This window comes from Protopterus annectens, chromosome 1.part2 (assembly GCF_019279795.1).
Source record: "Protopterus annectens isolate FY-2018-M chromosome 1.part2, PAN1.0, whole genome shotgun sequence".
In the NCBI taxonomy this organism is placed as follows: Eukaryota; Metazoa; Chordata; order Ceratodontiformes; family Protopteridae; genus Protopterus; species Protopterus annectens.
In genome coordinates, this window is record NC_056727.1 from 1130780303 (window position 1) to 1130800386 (window position 20084).

The following is a 20084-nucleotide window of genomic DNA, read 5'->3' on the forward strand; positions in this document are numbered from 1 at the left end:
GAGCAGGTCAGTCTTATCAATGTTGTGGGTTTACCTAATTACCCATCCTGTAGGGGTGGAGGTGAGCTTTCAGACCCCAAGTAGTATTGCATCACATGCAGAACATGAGAGTTAATGTGTCTGCTATGGTGTTCAATACATTATGCAGTCACAGGTTGAAGAAATGATGGGCAACGGGTAGAAATGTATGAGTCTTGACAATGGTCTGATATCAGCATCTCTAACATAAATGAACATGTGTCACAGTCAGAAGACACAGTGACACATATATCTTACTTGTCAGGGCACAGCTAACCTCCATAGAGGATATGTGCAGCCTAATATATGTAGTACCCAGTGACTATACTTGTTCAGTGAATGTCATCCTATTGGTGGGGGAGGGTACCTCTAATAACTGACAGCCATACAAGTGCTCTCCTTGCTTTGAAAAATTAGCTTCAGAGGTTTGCACTTTTTTTTTTTTTTTTTTGCATGCCCACAATAGGCCAAAAGAAAGATGTGCGGGACTGTCATCCAGGCAAAGTCTGCTGTCACACACTCCACAGTGAAGTTGGCAAGTATGTTATTTGTATTTGTGAGGATGCCACCTACCACTGTTGTGAGCACTGTGCAAACCTGGAGCTCTCATGTCATGAAATGGATGATTTTCTGAGGTCTATGAGGCACATAGTGCCTCAATGAACACCTGTATGCTAGTGCCATCATGTCTGAGCAGACCAGCAGTGTTGTCCATAGTTGCAGTAAATTATGGATACAGGAATGTCGCTGCAGTGGCACATTCTTCACATCCATCAGAAGACTGACCAATTGTTGTTATGAGGGGCGAATAGCACCTAACTTCAGGAGTGGAATCCCTTAGCAGTGAGCTCAATCCAGCTCCATGCACTATCTAGCTCCATGTTACAAATTGCCATTCCCCACACTCTGATTCCATCTACTCTCTATTAAATAAGTCTGGAATGCTGTAGATAATGGTAACATCCCAGTAATTGTACTCAGTTATGTTAAAATGTGTATGATAAAGAATGACACAAATGCCTACATATAATCAAGGTGAAATTTCTTGAGCATCAGTTGCCTGAACCCAAAGATGCCGAGGAACATAATGTCAGTCCTTATTTTCCATATAAAATCATTATTGGTATCATTTCCAAGTGTGTGCAGACAATGATTCCCTTATTTTGGGAGATTTTTCTACTGTCTTCAAGTTGTTATGAATGAGAGATTGATATATATATATATATATATATATATATATATCTGTGTATATATACACACACACACACACACACACACATATATATATATATATATATATATATATATATATATATATATATATATATATATATATATATATATACATATATAATATATATATATATATATATATATATATATATATATATATGGGTCTATATCATGATGTTGAATGATAAAATGTGTGAATGCTCTTTTATCGCACACTAAAAACTGAAAGCAGTAAATATCAAACATATTTTTTCCCTGCTCCGCAATAAAAAAAAAAACCTCAATAAAAAAAACTGTCTTTTGGCTTTTCCCGGTTAGGGGTCACCACAGCTCCTAAATCCAAACATAAAATAAAGTGTGAGGCTTTGCTCTTTTTATCGCTCGATGTCGTAATATAGACCTTATATATATATATATATATATATATATATATATATATACATATATATATATATATATATATATATATATATATATATGGATCTAGGACGTTTGCTCGACTGAGCAAACAACTGAAATCCAAATGGCTGGGCATACTTACGCGAAAGTGCTTTTCACCGAAGAAGCACTTTCACATAAGTATGATTATTGCTGAGGCTGTACTACGGTGCGGGTAAGGGAAATTTCCCTTTTCCCCACTGTAGTGCAGTCTCGGAGAGAGAATATTAAAGTAGGGGGGTGTAGGGGGCTGGGGTGCAGAGGTGCAGCTGCAAACAAATGCAATCTGAGGGTCATGCTGCTGAATGCTAGAAGTCTAAATCTCAAGATGCACTCACTCAAAGTGCTCCTCAAAATGGAGAATGTCGACATTTGTACTGTAGCAGAGACCTGGTTCAAAGAGGCAGAAAGCACCAATGTGCTTCCAGGCTACAACTTATACCATATCTTTTGTCCCTGGAATATGGCTGGAAGCTCTAAAGGTGGTGGTGTCTCCATATTCATAAAGGGTATGCACACCTCTAGACTGGTAGCCCACCCTAATGCATCCGAGATATTCCAGGTACAACTAACACTGGGCAAGATGGCAATACAGGTCATAGCCTGTTATAAGACACCAACCATGTCCCTAGACACTCACTCCACAATCCCAAGCACCCTGGAATCTATCAAGGTCCAGCCCAATACTCTCTTTCTGGGAGACTTTTACTGCCCCTCCATCAACTTGGAAAACTACTCATGTAACAATGTACTGGCCCAACGCTTCCTGGAATTCATCATTTCAAATGCCCTGGACCAGTTAATTCTGACCCCACTAGAGGAAGCAACATTCTCATCCTAGTTATCACTAACATGGGTGACCATTGCTCTACATCTATTGTGAATTCCTCCCTGGTTAGCTCTGACTGCAAACTGATCACCATGGAAATTTCCATCTCCCCTACACCACCCTCAAAGGTGGCCACCCTGAAAAATGTCTCCAAAGCTGACTTTGGGCTCCTAAAAACTGAAGTGGCTAACTTCTTGCCACCCATGCCAATGGAAAACAGCTGCATGACTGCCGAAACATACACCAATGCACTGTATAAACATATATACAAATGCATGGAACTAGCCATACCAAATAGAACCAAGATGCTCTCCTCCAAAAAAAAGAAAGCCAATCTGGTGGTCCCCAGCCATCAATAAGCTCTACAGCAAAAGGAAGAAACTGTTGCAGAATAAGGTAAAGTCCCTAGATTGGGGAAACTCCCTTATCAGCCTCAACAAAAATTTGAGATCCCTTATCAAATCCTTTGAAGTCTGTTATGAAGGCAGAATTACGGCAGACACAAAAACAACCACAAAGCCTTCTAAAGCTATATCAAGACCCTCTGTGGCAATACTCAGATTTGCTCTGAGTTACTGCACAATGGTACCTCCTATACTGAGTCACCAGATATAGCCAATATACTGGCAGACAGATTCAGTGCTAACTTTAACCCCCCCCCCCCAAAGGACCAATCACAATACCAGAGGAATGCCTAGTACCAAACATTTCAGCAGCACAGTTAAAAACTGCAATGTCCAAGGCCAAGAATACAGCATTCATGGGACCTGATAATATCCCTGGCTGTGTCCTACATAAACTATAAAATTAACTGACCCCATACCTGTGTGCCCTGTTCAACCACAGCCTCACCTCAGGCTTTGTCCCTACTAAGTGGCGCACTGTACAGTCATCCTTGTTCATGGGGGGGGGGGGGCACCACTGACCATGGGAACTATCACCCCATTAGCTTGATGAGTCTGGTTTGTAAAGCTATGGAGAGCATCATCATGGATCTGCTTAACAAGGACATAGGCAATCTGCAAACTCAAGACCCCACATAGTTTGGCTTTGTCAAAGGGAGATCCTGCCAGTGCAACCTTGTTGACTTCTTCGAGGCAGTCACCAATGCTGTGGATGAGAGTAAGGTACTGCATACAGCCTACCTCAATCTGGCCAAAGCCTTTGATACCATTCTCCACTCAGGAATTATTGATAAACTCACCAAACTAGGCATCAATCCCTATATCACTAGGTGGGTTGCAAATTGGCTTACAGACAGGACCCACACAGTGAAAGTAGCGGATTCCAAGTCAGATTGCTGACCAGTCACAAGTGGATTCCCACAGGTCTCGATCCTGGGCCCTCTCCTGTTTGGCATCTACTTCTCAGAAGTCCAGGCCAACAAAGAGGGACTCTGGCTGACCAAGTTTGCAGATGACTACAAGCTGGGAGTCATTATTAACTCCCCAAGTGATGCAGACATCCTACAGAGAGGCCTCACTGAGAACAATGACTGGTATCAAAGCCATGGCCTTAAGCTCAATGCCAAAAATGCATTATTATTCCCTTTGGAAAGAACTAAGTTCCCACTAATTACCACATCAATGGGAGCCCACTGAACACTGAAGATGCTATAAGAGATATGGGCACCCAAGTCAACAACAACCTCACCTTCGACCACCACATTGCCACTGCAGTCAAAAAATCTTTCTATGTGGCACATCTCATAACCAAGGGTTTTGCACCCAGAAAGATGGCATGCATCATCCCTCATTAGACCAATCATCGAGTATAATTCCCCATTTGGCATGTACCTCACCAGACACCTTAAACAGCTGGAGAGGCCACAGAAGTACCTCACAAAGAGGATCCTAGGCCTTAAACACATGTCCTACTTGGACAGACTCAAGAAACTTCAGCTATTCTCAGTCTCTTATCATCTGCTAAGAGGTGATCTCTGCTTGACTTACAAAGCCATGTCCAATCTAGCCCTACTAGAAATGCTACACCTAAAGAAATCCCAGTTACCCAACACCACACATTCCATAGATCTCAACCTCATTACCACAATCAAAAGAACATGCTGGAGGGACAGGTTTATCACCCAGAGACTGCCCATACTTTGGAATAAGCTTCCTATCCATGGCAAGCAGACCACCTCACTGGCCTTCTTCAAGAAAAATATCGACGAGTAGATGGGTAACAGAAAATCCACCCCAGGGATCTCTCCAATGGCTAAACTGGATACAGACACTGGGAACTAACATTGGGTGACACGACACCAGGGCAATTTTTATGGGCTAGGCTTGTAAAGGCTCTTGGGTCATTAGTCTAGTACTTACCAAGGAACCTATGAACCTATTAATTCAGAGCGTAACAAAAAATACATATCTCTGCATGACTACTGAAAGCCTAATATGTGAGGGCAGTTGAATAACAATGGTCCTCATTGATTCCAATAGGAAGGGAGAGGCATTCGAGGAAATGTCAGTCGTACCATCTGAATGGCAACTGCAGACATTGGGACTCCTATGTAAATGAGGATGCTTGATTTTTGAGAGAGAAACAATGGAAGAACAGGTTTGACAAAAGTAATGGGTTGGCAGTTATGACACAGGTAGGCTTGATCCCCCCTACACACACACACACACACACACACACACACACACACACACACACACACACACACACACACACACACACACACACACACACACACACACACGTGTCTTGATTGTGCTATATGATTAGTTCTCATACATCTTACTTCATAGAAAAGAAATAGCATTATCAGAGTGGTCATGTGGAAGAGAAGGAATGTATTTTGCTCATGTACCAATATAAAATAGAAATACATCATCTTTTCACCTGGGAAATGTGTGGCTACGTACTTCAAGATGGAGATTCCCCCCACAAAAGTCCATAACAGTAGGAATGAAATGACAGATTTTACAGGCTCTCTTGGTAGCTCATGGATCTGTCTGGTTTTAAATTTTTTGGGTTTGTATCATATGTTTAGTTAGAACCATCCCAAATGTGGATGATGTACTCAATAACTGGTCTGATCGATGATAGCTATGAGATAATTATTACTCTTTAGACCTTGGTGATTTTCCTTTGATGATTATCATTGCTAAATACAATGGGTTTCCTCTCAACTGCTGTCGCATGATAGTTCAAAGAGAGGGAGCTATCAGTCCTGTTAACCCAGTCTAAATTTGTGCTTTGTAGTGTGCTGTCTATACAGTATGATGGGGTGAGGCGGCTGTTCAGTTTTAGTATACCCACAGTATACAAGGGGCAGTTAATTCTGGAGTGTTTGGATTTTATAAGGTGATCCCAGTTAAGAGTCATCTGCAAAGGTTTTTGACCTCTGTGCTGAGATCCATAGACTAAATATCAGAGTGTTCCTAGTACTAACCCTTAAGAGACTCTATTCATCAGTTTCATACTTTGTGATGAGGAGCTAGCAAATTGCAATGTGTGATTTCTGCTAGTCAGCAAGTTTGCTATTCCTTTTGACCTCTAGATTGTCAATTTCTAAGGCATTTAGCTTTTGTATGATGTCTACATAGGGTATACTGCTGTAGGCTTAGGCCAGACATACATAGTAGGGTGCACTGTATGGTGAGTGTTTACAGCTTACATAATCCTTTCAAATAAATACATCAGATCAAAGAAACAGGATGTACCCCTTGATAAAGCCCAGCTGGTGGTGGATCAAGTCTAACAAGATTTTTGATAATGACCATTCATGTGGTGAGTTGTAATATGTTCCATGGCTTCAACTTTGTTGGTGCATACACTTGTTTTTGAGCAAGGCATCCTCTTCATAATTTTATTACTACACAGAAGAGGCATGTTAGCATACACCATGATGTCTCTAAATCAGCAGTGTCTGAGTAATGCGTACACAGTCCATCCTCAGTGAAATTCACAATCATATCTAGAAGGTATTTGGAGTACATCAGAAATCCTGATCAGACCCATCTTTTGCCCTGAAATTACTCCTATTTACTTCTGCAGGCAGCAATGGGTGCAAAAGCTACCCCCCACCCCAAGAAACCTAGTGTGTTTGTTATAAGCATGCAGCTGGAGGTACAGACACATTTTAAAACTGCATGTATGTTGCTGTACACCTGAATAATATATGTTCTGTACCCACATATCCACCAGTGCAGGTAAATGTTTACTTTGTAGTATGAAATGGGATAATGTGCAAGATTATTTAACACTGATGGTTTCCTTATATGTTTCGTATGCAGTAATATTTTATCTCATCCTGTTCTTATTTCTCTGCTGTTAAAAGTGCAACTATCTCAACTAAGGAGTACCAAGATCATTATGTAAACAAGCAGCCCCTACAAAAGTCTATTCTCCTCAACATTAATAACTCCAAACTATAGCATATAAATGGTACTTTTAGAATGATTAGCTATTAACATTGCTAACTGCCTTGCAAAGGCTTCAGGAACTACAAAAGCCACCACAGTGTATTAATTCTTTATCTTCTGTGCTAAAAAATTCGAGAGACAGGTTTGACTGTACATGCAAGTTCTGATTGTTTCTGGTCAGTGGGGCATTGTATTGAATGTCTTGGCTAAGTAAAGGTAGGCAGTATGCACTGTTTTTCCCTCATCCATTGCCTTGATGACTTTTTTGAGGAAGTACACCAGGTTGATTAGTTATGATCAGCCCTTCAAGAAAAAACTGTGTTGGATCCAGTGCCTGTAGATTTCCTGTGCCATTGTTAAATATTGGCATGAGAAGTCCTTCCATAGCTTTGCATATGAGACTAGTTAGGCTAATGAGTCTCCAGTTTGCAGGGATTGTGGATGGTCCACCCTTTTAGACAGGGATAAGCACTGCATTTCTCAATTCACATGTCATGAATCCTGATAGAAAAGTTAGAGTTAAATAATGACTCTAGTCATCCTGATATGTAGTGCTTCATGCTGATTAGGAAGGATCCATTGTGCTTCATGCCATTTCAGATGCATCCTGGGCTGTTAGTGGGGCACATCAATGTAATATTATTGTCTGTGAAGAGTGTGTCAAGAAACTAATCCCCTAGTCATAGTTTGGAGAGATATGCTGGATGGTATTTTCCAAGGCGAGTCTGTGGAAGACAGAGAGAGGAGGGTAGAACTGGCAATGAATTTGATAGCCAGTAGATCTGCTATACCATTCAGCTCTAAGTAAGTGTCTGCAGCTAAAATTTGTTGTGCACATTGTTGTGTACTTTGAGGTTATGTACATAACAAAGGAAAACCTTATGGCTGTCCTTGGCCTGGGAGGCTATTTTCACTGCAAATTTGGCTGAGTATACTTGACTTATCCTCTGAGCTTCTGGTTTAGATTTGTGAAAATTTATTTTTTGTCCTACTGGGAATTGCACTTCATAAATTTGGTCATAAATATCTTCCTTTTGTTATATAAATGAGTGATATTATAATTCTACCAGGGTTATTTGTTTTTAGTGTTTGATTTGTGTTTATTTCTTGAGGGCACATCTGTCACAATGTATCAATTAATATGATTGTACAGGGTCTCTGTGAACAATTCTGCATGGATAATAATGTGGTCAGGGACTGGGTGAACATGAAATGTGGCCCAATCTTGTTTGACCAGCCTTGAGGCATAACTGTTTTTGATAAAAAAATTAGGCATACCAGAGCTTTGGCTGGTTAACATCTACCTGAAATCAGCTGAAAGTATAAGTGAATTTAAGTACACTTTTATCTGCTTTTTTGCATATAGTACTGTATTTGATTTATTTATTTGTGTTTTTCACTGAATATTAGCTCAGCTGAAGTCGTGGCTGTCTCTCTACAGAGTACTTTTTAGAATTTCTGTGTAGCCATTGATAGCAGTTGGGGTAGTTTCAGCTCATCACTGACATTCTGTCTTGCCTTATATAAGTGGTACAGTTTGAGTTATCTCTGCTTAATATCAGAGCTTTGACCGGCTAACATCTACTTGAAATCAGCTGGAAGTATAAGTGAATTTAAGTAGACTTTTATCTGCTCTTTTGCATATAGTTCTGTATTTCATTTATTTATTTGTGTTTTTCACTGAATATTAACTCAACTGAAGTTGTGGCTGTCTCTCTACAGTTAGGTCTCCACCCCCTCTCCCTGTTCTTGTTTTGGTATTAATGTTGGTGGCTTTGAAATTGCCTGCCCCTCTTGTAGATTTGTATTTGGATACTCTTTCTGGGCCCATCTCATTTGCTCACACAACTGAGTGCAGTGAGATCATATTCTGATTTCAGGCACTTCTACTGTGTACAAAGAGAGCATCTGGGAAGGACAACCCCTGTAGCCTCTTAATCCTGCTCTGTTCCTTCCCTCAAAAAATAAATAAATAAATAAATAAAATTATATATATATATATATATATATATATATATATATATATATATATATATATATATATATATCTTATTCATCTGCTCTTACTGTAACTGTCTTAGTTGCTCTTCTGCATGCTGTTATCTGTTCAGTCGCTCTTACGCTGCACTTATTACTGCTTGTTAGTAGCCTTCTAATTCACTGCCTTCTGCACTTGTTTTTTAGTCATTTGTTAATTTAATTGCATTTATTTCAACTATATTTGCCGTAGTGTTGCTACACGCTCCGGTGTGCTGGCGTGCACTACAATTTTAATTGTATTTACTGCTGTTTTAGCTGCTTTTCTGTAACAAAAAAAAAATTCTAAGCTTGTTTCCTGCCTTTCCTGTAACTAATCAAGTCCAGATACAGACTTGCTGTATCCAGGACTGTTGGTAAGCTTTTGAGTCCCCCAAGCCTTTTTGTGTTGGAGGGAAGCCTTCTAGCTTATCAGTGGGAGTGGTAAGCATTAGGTAGACTATCTACCACATGAGGAATGGTTCCTGGGCCAGAAATTGTAGCTATTGTCCATTTGGGCAGCTTTTTTCCATCTCTTTCAATGTTCTGGTTTAAAAGCCGCACTTGCGCTTGTTTCCCCCCTTTCCTGTAACTAGCCTAGTCCAGATACAGAGTTGCTGTATCCAGGACTGTTGGTAAGCTTCTGAGACTCGCAAGCCTTTCTGTGTTGGAGGAAAGCCTTCTAGCTTATCAGTGGGAGTGGTAAGCACTAGGTGGCCTGTCTACCATGTGAGGAGAGGTTCTTGGCCCAGAAATTGTAGTTTATTGACCATTTAGACAATTTGTCCGTCTCTTTCAACTTTCTGGTGTAAAAGACAACATCTGCATTTGTTTCTCATCTTTCCTGTAACTAACATACTGGGTAGCACTAGAAAGCCTTAAACTGATACAAGCCTTCTTGCTTAGGAAAGAGACTTTGGACTTATTAAGTATCAGTTTTGTGTACTTTGTTGCTGTACTTGACTGTTTTCCGCCTAAACACAGACTTTCCAGTGTTTATTGTGATTTAAAAGCTTGTTTTTTTCACATATTGTACTTATTTGACTACCTGCAATTTTAAAAAGTTGTTTTTGTTTAAATAATTTGTTTAACTGTTGTAGGCTATACACTAAAGTGTGATAGCCTTTTCTGATCGTTTGTAGTCATTTAAAGCTGTTTTAAGTGTATTTTTTTCTGTTTTTGCCTTATATTTTCAAAAAAGACAAAAAAAATTTCTTGTTTCCCATTTTTCTAAGCTAGTATAGTCCAGTTTTCAAGCTAGTGCTGAATTCAGGGCTGTGATACTAGTTTCTGAATTGCCTATACCTTACTTGGATAGAAGGAAGTTTCTCTGTTCACCTGTGAGAGAGGGGAGCTTTCAGCAACCTCTCTGTCCCTGCAGGAGTGGTTACAGCCCAGAAGTTAGTAGTTTATTGGCCATTTTGGGCTAATTTCTATTTCTTTCATTTCCCTTCTATAAAAACCATGTTTGCACGGTTTTGCACACTGGGCAGTGCTGGTTAGCTACAGTTAAATTATTCCCGGCTCCACTAAGTCTCCTCTTTAGTCTTTCCCTTGAAACTAGTCTAACTCTCAACCTAAGCACTCAAAAAGCATCTTACAGCTCAGCACTTGCTCAGACCTAATAGCAAGCACTAATATCCCCTGACACTGATTGCCCAGCAGGGCAAGGCTCTTTATTCACCCCTCACCAAGCAAGTGACTAAGCAGCTCACCCTAGTATTCAGGCATGACCGAAGGGCAACTTCAGGTGCACTCTTCAGTCCAGCTGGTGAATCTAGGTATCCTGAGGCAATGTTACAACTGCCTCATGTACACAGACAATCCTGTCCTCCTACAACAAAACACTAACATATGCAAGAGATGCAATTATACAGCTAAACTGGAAGCTAAGCTGTCTCCACCCAAGACTGGTGTAGACAGTCAAGAGAAGGAGGTTAACACTTGCACCACAATAGCAGTACCTGCGGTAAAACACATAAGTAAGATACCCTGCAGCTCGGCTTGTACATACACACCCTATGACATCATCAGCTTCCAAAGCACAATAGTATAAAGTGTGAAGGCACCTCACACACACTCGTGTATTCCCAAACCCTGTGCCATTGGTGTAAACAGATGGGGAACTTTTACAGTGTACATGTTGGGAGCTGCCATAGCTTTGATTCATCAGCATATGTTGGAGACTGAAGGTGGTGTGGAGGATGATGCTGACAACCACCTCAGGTACCGGAGGAGGAGAAGAGTGTTCAGACTAAGGGTAACCTACCAGGGGCTAGATGATCTGGAGATAGTAGAGCATTACAGGGTGGACAGGGACATCATACAGCAAATCGTTGAGCTGTGCCGGCCATGCCTCAGAGCCAGAAACAACAGAGGGAAACCCATCCCAGTGGACACGAAGGTATGTGTAAGCTTGAGAATACTAGCAACAGGTACCTTTCAAAGGCCAACTGGAGATATCATGAGGATCTCACAGGCATCAGCATCCAGGGTACTCAACCAGTTCCTGGATGCCATGTTACCACATGTCAATGAGCATATATACTTCCCCAGAACTCAGGAGGAGTTGGTCAGCAATATGCACCTCTTCCACCTTGTGGCAGACTACCTGGAGGTACTGGGTGCAATAGACTGCACGCACATACACATCAAGTCACCACCTGGTGAGCATGGTAGGCGCTACATAAACCACAAGGGATACCACTCCATCAACTGCCAGGTCATGTGCAATGCCCAGGGCATTATCATGGATGTGTGTGCTGGCAGTCCTGGAAGCTACCACTACTCCCATATCTGGCATGCCTCACAGCTGTACCAGGTATTTGTTAAGGGGGACATCCCATATGGCCACCTTGTGGGGGATGCTGTCTATGCACTGGAGCCGTGGATGATGACTCCCATCAGAAATGCACACACACCCATGCAAGAATGCCATAATGAGGCACACGCACAAACCAGAATCATAATAGAATGTGTGTTTGGGATGCTGAAATCACAGTTCTGTTGCTTGGACATATCTGGTGGAGCCTTGCAGTACTCTGCAGGCATGTGTGCCCACATCTTCATAGTATGTGCCATGCTACATAATATGATCCTGCGGAAACAGCTGCAGCAGGGACATAATGGTGAAGGCCCTCACAGCCCACCACAAATGCCAAGGGCACTGCAGGCACAGAGGGATCCAGACCATGAACACCCTGTGCCAGCCCCAGTAGGCAGACGGAGGCATGCCCAGTATGCCCATGCCTAGGCAAAGAGGGAACAAATAGCACATACACTGACAGTGTAGGCCCCTATGGACTGACACACTTCTCCACCTGCACACACAGTAAAAGGGATGGCACACGCACACGACCGCCTGTAAATTGTCATGTATAGGTGGTCTACTGTGTGCATCCTACATAGGCAGCCCTCAACTATTGCACACACAACTGTTACTGGCACAAGGTAAGTCAATACCTGAACATTAAATTAAGCTAACAGCCTGTGTTGATACTGTATGTATAGGTTCCTAGGTACATCAGTAGGTATATGGCTAACTGTCAGAGGCCATTCATAAGCCTAGCCAAAATGTGTCTGCTGTCGCCACCCCATTGATTAACTAACTGTCCCTCTGTGGAGCAGAGCCAATTGCGGGATCCCTGGGGTGTGACCCCTGTTCCCCACCCACTCTGCATGGATTTTATGGTGTATTAATGAGGGGCTCCATATAATGTAATCAGGGATGTAGTTCCAAAGCATGGGGAGTACCCATGATGGGTATCTGTCACCCCAGCATTCTCCAGTTATGGTAGTGGCAAGTTGTAGCACATTACAGTGTGTGTCTCACTGTGACATGGATTCGCATAGCTGGAGCATATCCATTAAGCATCACTTGGACATACCATTAATAGGTATCATCCATATGTACACCAACTGAGTTACACATTTGTTTGCAGTATGGGGGAACAGCCATAGTACACTCTACATACTAAACACCATAACACTTGTACATATCCCAGATGCCTCAGTGGTAAAGCCACTGACTGTCTCGTGCATGGTCCCAGTTCCACGACCTGCAAGGGCTGTTACGTAATTCAGATGTCCCGAATAATGGATGTTGGATGCAGGTCATTAGAGCACATTTAAGCACATGTTAGTGGGTTTTTGCACCGGTAAGTGCCGGTAAGCGGCGTTTAAACATGACTACATGGATATGCGCAACACAGGTCTAACCTTTGCTGAATTTCGCACAGATCATGGGCAAAGCTGCCCAGAACTGCTGAAATGTGCGTTATTTACCCTTGTACTAATAGTGCCTGCCCTGAGAGGTAAAATGACCACTGCCAGGAGTAGAACACACGCCCATGTACACAATCTTCACAATAACCTACCACTAAACTACCTGAGATGTACTAACGGCAGGTGTGTATTGTGACAGGTTAAAACACAAAAGGGCGGAGTTCGGGAAATAGTATACACTGCCATGTACCAAACGAAAGATGTATTCTCTCTCTCTCTCTCTCTATATATATATATATATATATATATATATATATATATATATATATATATATATATATATATATATATATATATATATATAAAATATAGAGAGAGAAAGGGTGATAGAGAGACACATGTCGATATATATGGATATACATATATATGCAAATATATAGATAGGTTAACAACATCTAAACAACCATGGAGGTACATATAAATAGGATACTACCAAATACCGAATGCTTTACATACCGACACGTGGAATCACAGCACTTAAAGACTGAAAGACCACAGTACCGGAACACCAGAACCGTGAGTAGTATTATTACGATTTTAAGGGACATTTAGTTAGTGCTTCTGGTGCTGCGGTTCAGGTAGGTACTGTGTGTAAGTGTGTTTCTGATTGCTGTAGTGTGTGTAAATGTGTGTTCTGAGTGTGGTGTGTGTTTCCGGGGGACTGTAATGTGTGTGTGTGGGTTTGCTTCATATGTCTGTTTGTGCTATCTCAGAGGTAGATTATTAAAGTAGGTGTGGTCTGGGGTGTGCAGCCACCCACATGGTGGGTGTATGGGGGCATGGCCACCTGGCCATACATAGTGTAGGATGGTTTGTTTGGATGTGATGGGTAGCAGTGTGTCTGTGTGTGCGTGTTTGTGTTCGGTGTTTGTTTTAGTTCCAGGAGTTTGACTGTCACGAGTGTGAGTGTTCGGTATTGTGGGGTTTGAGAGTCTGGGAATGGTAATGTGGTCGTTGGAAGTGTGTGTGTTCCTGAATCCATGGGTATGCCGTATACAGTGGTTGAAGTCTTCAAATATGTGCATAACATGGGCCATAGCAATCACACATTCCGCCACGACCGAATGTTATGAACAAAGGATATGGAGAGTATATATGTGTATACACTATTACAAATATGTGCTATGGACATGAACCAAAGATAGGGTGCCCACCTTGCGAGGGGTAGTCCCTCTATGTGCGGTAGTGTCCTGACCAAAATGAGTACAAATACTGATGTCCTACAATTTCGAGACATTTGGCGTGTTCCATATTTACTGTAATTGTTGCATAAAATAGTCATCTGTATCTAAAATACCTACATGTAACAAGAAACAGGATAAGCAAGTAAACCGCTACAATAATATAAGCTTTTTTATAGTATATGTAAAGTTCTATACTTTGTACTGACCGTGGGTATGTGTCGGCCTCTAAAATCTGATGGGTATCCTGCAAATGTCCCACTATGGCCATTTGAAAAGGTGGCAACCCAAGCCAAAGAGGTTCAGTCACCAACACAACTCCAATGAGTGCAAATATCTGTGACAGAAATACATGAGACAGCTTTCATGTGGCAACATTTCAGTACATACCGATGTATTTCCGAAGGGATTGAAGGACCAACATCACCTCCATGCAATACAGGAACCAATTAACAATGGCTTAATGAATAAGCTTACAATTACCATAGTATTAGTCTACAAAAGGATAGGTCTTCACATAGGGAAGGAGCCCTCACACACATATCGAATATGTATAAATACAGTTCCTACACACCTGCATCTGCTATGTTTACCTACTTACATCGCCCCCATACCCGAAACAATTGCAATACAGACTGTAATAACATCACAAACATCCACTCACTCTATGACATCTGCAGAAGCCTTAACATACCTTGTCAGAGACACACTATAATGGCCCTATGTGAAATCGTTGCTGTTGTACAATGGAACAGACACCGATGTTACAGGGTTTGGTTGCAATAATCCCGTATCAGACAGCTGATAGAACAGCTAGACTCACATGTAGAATTACATCCTCTAGCCATTACACACAATTCATGGGGGCCATGAAGTTAATATATCTCTGTGTGTCTCCATATAGCTGTTGCAATTCATCACAAACAACACATCCAGGCCGTCTTCCTCGAAGGTGTGGCAAAGGGACCATGCCCAAGTGGAGTATTCAATTATACCCCACTGTTGCCATGTCATTGGCTAATGGAGTAGCTGCACAGCTGATGTGCATGTAATCATCTACTCTGGAACACCAATTGGTGGCAGGATACCACATGTTACTTATATCTAAGTATAAAATGATGGCTTGTCATACATTCAAACTGTATGTACATAACAGAAGAAAGTTACAACAGAAAACGAAAAGGACTTATATTACCATGAACTCGGGATACTAATAAGGTATGTAGAACACTCAGTATGTCAGTGTATGTAGTACCTGTTCTGTAATAATTAAAATGTATGCAATGCATATAGTGGGAAACGGTATTATGTAGTGATGTATTGTTGAGCATAGTAATGCTCGTAGAAATTGTGTGTACTGCTGTGGGCCGCAAAGTAAACAACTCATACACCACAAGGGATGCTATATAAGGACTTTGAACACAACAATTCCACTCCAGCCACTGTCAGTGGCAGGGTTGGTCCAACTTGTACGTTCCATAACAGGGGATAGTATATGTTGATATACTGTAACAGTAGGCATATGTATGTGTATAACTGAGAATAACATGTCTAAGGTGGTCCTGCTGTGCAATTGTGATTTGCATTGTGGGATATTGTGGCAAAAATGTGAAATGTACAGTATTGTAGGTAGATACTTCCAACATTTTACATAGCATTACTGTTATGTTATGCAAACCTCAGGTATGTCTATTGGCATGTACAATACACAATAACAGGATACATATGACTTGTAGTCACCAGACAGTGTATCAGTATGATAGCTAATTGAAATGGAAGAGCTAGTCAATTATCCATGCACAAAGGACATGTAATAGCTTCATAGGTTCATAGTTAGATACTATGCTGTCTGGCCAAGGCCATTTGTAAGCCTAACTACAGTGTTTTCACTTATGGCACCTCCCTAGGTTATTGTCCTGTGCCTGTGAACAGCAGAGCCATTTGTTTCCTGCTCCTCTGTACAGCAGAGCCACTGCAGTGATCCCTGGTGTACGTCTGTCTTCCATCCACCCATCGAGATATGTCTTGAAGAGTGCTAGTGAGGGTCCCTGCCTGATGTGCATAGGAATCATGTTCCAAAGCATGGTGAGTGTCCGGGTCAGGAATGTATCCCTCCAGCACGTCCTAGTCATCATTGCATTTAGGTACATATCCCAGAGCATGTGGCTCTCAGGGACTTTTGCTTATGTGGAGCATATCCATCAATATTGTTTTGGACATGGGCCTTGTATGTTCAGCAGTGATCACTTCTGAGTATGCGGTATGCAAACGTTTCTGTAGTTTGGCTGCCTATGTCATCCTTCGGAGGTCGGTATTCCTCTTGGTGTGGTAATGTTGTGGTATTTAAAGCCATTGCTGTCTCGTAAGGTAAATCCCAAATGGAGTGTTCTATCCTTTAATGTGTTTCATAAGTCATGAGTAGAGAGGCACAATGGCTGCCTTTGTTCTGGCTACAAACCCATTAGAGATTAGGGGGGGGCCACATAGAAGGATATCCACACCACCTTGGCAATATGGTTATCAAAGGAGTGAATGCTATCTACTTGGGTTCTAAGATCCCTTATTACATCTTATGTATGTAGAGGACTAACACCTATGTGATAGTCCATGGGTGATTGGTGTAATCCAAAGGGGATGTCTATGCACCTGGTGGCATGCAGCTTGAGGCCATGTTATTGACACCAGGTATCCGTCCCAGTGACACCCTTATGGACGGTGTCTATATCAGCTGGGGAATCAATCATGGCCCCTAGTTTGCAGTTGTCTGCAAACCTATTCAGGGTAAGTCCTCCTGTGCTAGCCTGTACCTCAGAGAAGCATATACCGAACATGAGGGGCCCTATGACCAAGGCCTGGGGGATGCCAATTGTAACTGATTTACAGTAGGACCTAGGGTATGCTACCCTCACTATGTGGGTTCTGTCCGTGATCCACTTTACATAACATCTCATGATGTAGGGGTTAATGTGGAGGTGGATGTATATGTTGACAATACCAGAATGGGGAACAATGTTGAAAGCCTTTGAGAGGTCAAGGTAGGCTGTGTGGACCTCCTTATCCTCATCTACTGCCTTGGTAGCTGTCTCAAAGGACTCCACCAGGTTTGGAAGGCATGGTCTGGCCCTAACAAATACAAACTGAGTGGGATCAAAGGTTTGGAGGCCACCAATGTCTCTATGAATGAGATCCATGATGATGTGCTCCATAGCCTTGCAGAACAGTCTAGTCAGGTGTATAGGGCAATAGTTCCCCTGGTCCATTGTGACACCACCTTTGTGGAGTGTGATAACTGTTGCTGTGCACCATTCAGGGGCCACAATGCCTGATGCAAGGCTACTAGTGAATATGGTGCCCAAGTGGTGAGCCATTTCATTCTGAAGTTCATGGAAATTGCAGCCTGGGATGTTGTATGGTCACATGGATGCTGTGTTCCTGGCTTTAGAGAGTGCAGCTTTGAACTGCATAGTTGTGATCGCAGGGACTCCTGCAATGCTCCTGTATAGATATGGGACCCTTTAGGGTGTGAGAGGGCTGTAAAGTTAGCACTGAACCTATCTGCCAGGATGTTGCCAATATCAGTCGGTTCTGTAATGTTCATGCCTTACTGCTGTATGTCAGAGCAGATGTAGGTATCGCCATTGGGACTAGTGACGTACCTCTAGAATGCTTTTTGGTAGTCCTTGGAATTAGTCGCGGTTATGTTTACGTAGCTAGCTTTCGGGGATGTGATAATGGATCTCAGATTCTTACTGAGGCTGACCAGGGAGCTCCTCCAGTCATGGAATTGCACTGTACATTGCAACAGTGCATTGCAACAGTCTCCTCCTTCTGTTGTACATTATGTCCATGGCAGTGGACCACCAGAGTAGCCTCCATTTTCTGGTGGGTAACATCATGGTTTTGTTTGGATAGCATGATCCGTGCAGTCGTGTAAGTGCTAACTAAGTGCAGTTGTGTATGATTCAGTGGTTGTAACTGTATTGTCCATCTGTATGGGTGTCATGACATTTACTACTGCTGTCATAAGAAGCCTGAAGTTGGCTTTGTAGAAATATTGTACTGTGTTTTCCGTAAAGGGTGTGGTGCCGGGATGTGGATAACAAGGGTGATTAGCGTACATTCAGATTTGACCAACGAGGAGATAACCCCAGGTGTGGAACACCAGTCACACATGTTGGTAATGACCAGGTCTAGGATATTGTTGGCCCTGGTGGTGGTGTGGATAGGTTGAGCCAGGCGATTGGAGGTTATGAATCCCAGAAAGCATTGTCCTAATGTGTCGGTACATGAGTAGGTATCCCAGTTAATGGTGGCGTAGTGTCAGTCACACATCGGTAGTGTGTCTGTTTGAACCCTACTTTCCAGTACACCAAGAAATGAGGACTGTTAACCATGGGGTATGGTGGGGGATCTGTAGCAAGCTACAATTTGTATAGCAATTATGGCCAGAGTTAGTTGCACTTGGATAACCTCTGATGCATTGTGCTAAGCAACCAGCCTGGAGGTGCGGATATCCTTAGGAAATATGGACACACCTCTGTTGTGGGTGTTCCAGTCCTGGTTACATGACTGAAAGGTGTGGTATGAGTAATAGCCTTGTAGTGCAGGGGTGCTCTCAGGAGCCTAGAAGCAGGTCCCAGTCATGGCACAGATATCAAAGTGGTCCATTACAAGGAGTGCCCCGGGTGAGTGCGTTTGAGATGAAGACGTCAAGCATTCAGTAGCATTACCCTCAGGTTTTGCTTGCCTGTTCCTGTTATGGTGGTGAATATGTTATTTGAACCATGCCTAAAACAGGCCCTATAGGAGCAGCAAGATCCTTAGCCATTATCCGGAATCCCAGGGCCGACAGGTGCAGGCCATCTGTGCCAAAGCATCGTGTTCTGTCGACCATGTCATTCAAAGCAGGCAGATACTGGATACCCTTGAATGACACCAGAAGCATAGCCAGTTGTTGAAGTAAATAATTTTGTCCTTGTACTGCGTTATCAGTCTGGATGATGGCAGAATGCTACTTAGAGCTAGTGCGATACCTGCCTGGGCTACAAGATCGGAGAGCTATTCCATGTCTCTTTACATGTAGTCTAGGAAGGTACATCTCAGGGCATTCACACTAACATGGAGAATGACACAGTCATATTGTACCTGTTGAGGAGTGACCTGAGTGCATAGGTAATGTTGCGGATCCTGTTACCCGACAGGCAGCTGACAGTAACTATCATCTTGTTCAGCCTGCTGAGTGGGACATCAGTGTGACCGCCTATAGAGTCCCCTATGACTAGTGTGTTGGGTATGTTATATCGCCCTATTGGCTGTGGTTGATGGGCACACTGAGTCTGTGGGCTATAAGTAATTGGTGTTGTGCTGGGGGATGGGTGCTGCCTGCATTTCTGCTTTGGAGTTCTCTGTTGCCTAGACAGAGTAGTATTGAGAGGCTCCAGAAATCTTGTAGTCTTACTATGTGTGGCCTGTGGTGGTGGAGATCTAGTGAGACTATGTGATGAGTGTGGTGTGGTGCAAATGTTTAAAATCCCCACATGATTGTCAGGTTCAGTCTGGATTGGAGAGAGCTTTACCTCCAGCATGGCTAGATATGTGCACCTATCACAGGTTGTAGTGTTGTAGTGTTGTATGTTAGGAGGTTAGTATTGACTGTGTACATGAGACAATTTCTATATTGCCTCATGATGCCCATATTCATCATATAGA